Source organism: Echinops telfairi, unplaced genomic scaffold (genome assembly GCF_000313985.2).
Source record: "Echinops telfairi isolate 266 unplaced genomic scaffold, ASM31398v2 ScPeMD7_22;HRSCAF=79, whole genome shotgun sequence".
Taxonomy (NCBI): Eukaryota; Metazoa; Chordata; class Mammalia; order Afrosoricida; family Tenrecidae; genus Echinops; species Echinops telfairi.
The window spans coordinates 13,707,522-13,712,475 of record NW_022103919.1 but is presented as its reverse complement, the minus strand read 5'-3'; the positions used below and the strand labels follow the sequence as shown (position 1 = coordinate 13,712,475).

The following is a 4,954-nucleotide window of genomic DNA, read 5'->3' as shown; positions in this document are numbered from 1 at the left end:
GACGGAATTGTTTTAAAATAATATTAAAGGGCTCCATCCAAGCATACTAGTCTCTTGATTGAAACAAGCCTAACAAGTGATTTAGATGCATAAAGAGATGCTTTGAAAAATACAACCGGGGAAAAATGATCATTTGATTTAATTTTTAATTATCAAAACAGATGAAAATTGACATAGTAATTTAAAAAGCAATAGGTACCCATTGCAATATGCATTCTTAAGTAGATAGGAACCCTATGGAGGTAGACAAAATGTACTGGATTATTCCTGCTGATCTGTGACAAACTGGTAGTAGAGATTAAGGACTAGTTATATCTTGATTTAATAATAATGTATTGTCATTTACTCATCTTTCCTCCCACCTTACTAACATTAAGTGGGATAATGACTTTTCTCCCAGCTAACGTATACAGAAGGCTTCTCAGAACATAGCGTAGAGAATTCATGAAAAGGGACTTGCTCTTTATCAGAGATACCACCTACACCTAAACTAATAGTTTGGAAGTGGTAGAATATTTGGATTTCTTGCAGAGTACAACCTGAAGCTCTGTCTTCCTTTCCTTTTCTGAAGTTGAATAATGATTTTCTTTCAAAGAGTCTAGGCATGGAATATTTGCTCTTAAAATGTATAAATCAGTTTTCCAATAAAGATTTCTAAATGTTGTTTAAACGTCGGAGCGTAGAAGGCCAGGAAAATAAAGAAGCGCGTGACCGGTGGTCCTGATGAAGGTTGTTGCTGCTGTTGCTAAGGGCCATCATGTGAGTTCTGACACAGAACGACGCTATGCACAAAAGGAGAAAGCACTGCCTGGCCCTTCACTGTCCTCACAATGGTTCTATGTTCTATGCTATTGTGGCGACCACGATGTTGGTCTAGCTTGTCAAGGGCTGCCACTGTGCTCGCCAATCCTGATACCCTTCCCTAGGGACTGGTCTCTGCTGACAGCACGTCTAAAGTCAATGAGACAAAGGCTCACCCTCCTTGTCTCTAGGGACTGGTCTCTGCTGACAGCACGTCTAAAGTCAATGAGACAAAGGCTCACCCTCCTTGTCTCTAGGGAGTGGTCTGGCCCTTGAAGGTAGGAAGATCTTAAGGGGAGCAAACACTTAACATTTCAAGTGACAAAATAAATCCTAGATAGAACCCTGTCAGCAATCAGTTACTCACCAAAAGATCGAAGGCTCAACCCCACCAGCTATTCAGAGATAATAAAGCGTGGTAATCTGGTTTAATAAAGAATAGAGTCTCTACAGAATAGCTCTGAATTGACTGGACTCAGTGGCATTAGGTTGAAAGCATCATGAGTTCCCTAATGGCTTCCTTACTGACGTCATGGAAGCTTCTGATTTTGGTGCTTCAGGTAAGAAAGAGCCAAGGGGTCAGACGTGGTGGACTTTTCAAACAATGGCTTAGTCTTGGTTGTGGCGTTTCCTTCTTTCTCATCGCACTGGTGATCTTCCCTCTGGATTTCAGCTCACTCCCTGTATCACAGTGTAACATTTTTCATATCTCAAGATAGACTAGGAAGCTTTGTTTGCAAAACCCTCTCTTTCGGTGAAACCTCTAATTCCAGTAAAATAAATTGTAAAATGCAAATATTTGCTCTGCATATAGCCACATAAACCTGACAGCTGAACAATGTTGTTTCTGTGTAGTAGTTCAAAGTGGGCTGGCCATGTAAGCTAGGGTCACTTTCTTATTTCTTGAGGTCATTTCAATTTTACAAGATATGATTTACTTTAAGAATCACAGGTTTGGGCAAGGTTCATGGAAATTAATTGTGATGAGATTGGGAAAATGCTATTAGTTTATATATAATCATTCTTTACTCTAACTTTCACCCTCTGACTTAAAACATATGCTCCTTTTGAAAATCTTCATTAACCTTTCACATGATGTATAACTAGCCTTATCACGTTGGATTTTAAAAAAATAAAAAATCCCACTTAGAGTACTGAAAGAGAGACCCAGTGGGAAATACAGAAATGGTAAACTCTACCAAAGGACACAAAAAGACCCATAAAACATCAGAAGGGTTATAGAGGTCTATGGATTTTAATTGCTGTGTGCCATTGGGCTTTTACAAAGCAATCAAGCAGGCAATCTCCAAAGACAGCACTGCCGTAATACATTTAACAATAGAGTTCTCACCCCATCGGCTGACTAGGGTGTATGAAGGTCCCAATAGCAATTAATGACCTTGTAAACTGAGAGAGAGAGAGAGAGAAACTTGAATTGACTCTTTTTGGGTGTGTAACATAAGTAGAGACTTGATGGTTTTAAGAAGAGGAAAAACAGTTAATGTAAGAGATACAATGACATTTTAAAATGTTCTTCATATTTTATTTTCCAACCTTCTCAAAAATCTATAGAGAATCATCCAAAAGAAGAGTTGTCCCCAAATGGTGCAGTACTGAAAATATAATTATGCTTTGTTTCTGAAGTGGGGGGACTAAAATCATAAGCTTATTTGTTGTTGAACATAGTACAATATTCCCAAGTTAAATATGAGGGATGACAGTTGTGAACATTAAGGTGTTCTACATGTTTACTGCTCTTCATATTTCAATGACTATAACTCACTGAAAATAATATTAATATTTACACTCACAGAATGCCTCCCTCTAGCAGGCACTGCCTATTATTTTATATGACCCTATAATGTGTTACTCTCTTTAACTGATAGATTAGAGCAAGTAAAGAGGTGACTAATAAGAGACTACACTTGGGTAAAACTCTAGATATGGCTTTTGTTTTTATTATGTGTCACCGAGTTGACGCTGACTCATAGCAACCCAAGTTCAACAGAATGATACACTTTCTGGACCTGTGCCATGCTCACAAGCTTTCTGTTTGAGCCTATTGTACAGCTATTGTTCCATCCCATCTGGTTAAGGATCTTCCTCTCTTCAACTGGCCTTCTACTTTGGTGTACATTCAGGCATCAAGATAGGTATTTTCATTGGTGGTTAGCAGTGAAAGGAGAGGGGAAGAGGACATTGTCCTGTAGACATTTATTTCCTATTTCTGTATTTATTTGCATATATGAGATAGGAAGAGTAGCATAGGATGTAGCTGTAGTGAGCACAGCACAACCCAAGTGAAATGGAACAATTGAGAACACATGGCTGGATGTATTCATATTGTAAATGGATAAATACCGGTGTGTACATAGGTTGGGGCAGTTACAAATATCTGTAAGCCCACTGCCAGGGAGTCCATATTGACTTATAGAGACCCCGCAGAACAGAGTAAAATTGTCGACTAAGGTTTAGGAGGTTGTTACTCTTTATAAGTGTAGAAAGCTTCCTTTTCTCCTAAGGAACAGCTGGGAGATTCCAATTCCTTACCCAGTTCATAACCCACTATGCAGAGAGGGCTTCTTACCCAAGTATTTTTAGGTACATATAAATATAAGTATATAGATTCAAACATAAATATCCATTGAAGACACAAAACTGGTAGTCCACAGACATATAGCTTTTAAGATTTTTTTTTTCTTTTTTCCAGGGGATAGCGTGAACGCAGTCCCCCACTACCACAAAGTATGCAGTCGAGTTTCCCACATTTGGGGAAATCGCAGGGGTCAGCACATCTGGAGTGCAATGGACAAGCCACTCCCTGGGAAAACCACCTTCGTGATCCTGGTATCTCCCCTGCCAGGTAAATATATATATTTCTAAGATTATTTTTCTGCTTTTAAAAACTTAAGGACATAGTCCTATGGACCAATTCAGTCCATTGCTATAACTCAATGTGCCACATTAATAATCTACATCCTAGCGAAATAAGTACCATCTAGGGTATTAAAATCTTTGGGGCATCCTTCGATGGTACAGATAGTAGGCCTTTTTTGCCAGAAGCAAAAGAGTAAGAAGGTAACCAAAAGGGTGGTGAAAAATCAAGTCTTCAGGTGCCACACCCTCACCTCCCCGAGACCAGAAGATTAAGGTGGGACCTGGCTGGCTACCATCACAGACAGTTTTGACCAAGTTCCCAATAGACTGTCATCCCAGATAAAAAATGTGGTAAAGACAATAGATTATTATTTATATGTTTTCCCCCACCAAATTGAAGCAGTAGAGAACAGAGGGCTCCCTAAGTCTATTATCCAGAGACACACTTTAAACATAAGACTCAGTCTATCTATCCCCTGAGATCGCCTTATAGTAAAATAGTAGAGTGGCACAAAAAACAAAGGATATTATCCATAGAATGGGTACATTATTTCAAAACCAGTTTTCATGGATCAAATGGTCAATAATTACTCAAAATCAAGGATAGAAAGGGCAGGGAAATGAATACCAGGAATGGAACAAACAGGTCACATTTAAGGGGCAGTTCACACATCATTATAAATACAACTAATACCAATACATTATTTGTGAGGAAATTGTAAATCGGAGCATAACTGTGTATTCACAAGAAATTTTATAAAGTTGAAAAAAAACCCAAAACAAAGAAAGAAAACCCATCTCAGCTTGTTCCAGAAAATATATTTGTGGATTTTCATTTAATTCTTAGTTTGGTTTTTCTGACATACCGTATCTCTGCTGGTGGGGAATATGGAGGAAATATGACGGTGCAGCTGTGTCCATTATAGACCACCAAAAGCATATGTCTCATAAAGGGAATAATCACTGCATTAAAATGTCATTTATCCTGTACTTTTGTGTAGCTCATATCTCAGCACAAAGTAACTTTCTCACACCTAGAGGGAGAAATTCTGCTTCTGACAATAGTTATTTTTAATTTTCAACCTGCTAGGAACACAGCTCTTTACAAGGTGTTATTCTGCCTATTTATTTTTATTTAACCAGTATTTAAACAGAATTTTACATTTTCTGAGGGCAATTTTATGTAAACAAGTTGATAATTGTATTTTTTTTTGTCTATGAAAGAGCTTTATATACAAGAACAATTGAATAGTGAGAAAACATCCCAGCCCACTCC

The 4,954-nt window shown here is 38.1% G+C and overlaps 1 non-coding gene across 1 annotated transcript; it reads right to left on the bottom strand.

The window, feature by feature from the left end:
* Nucleotides 1-3,508: 3,508 nt before the first annotated feature.
* On the bottom strand, nt 3,509-3,672 carry LOC115869153. Its single transcript, XR_004046020.1, has one exon. It is a non-coding gene; the product is annotated as a U1 spliceosomal RNA (small nuclear RNA).
* Between the last annotated feature and the right edge of the window lie 1,282 nt (nt 3,673-4,954).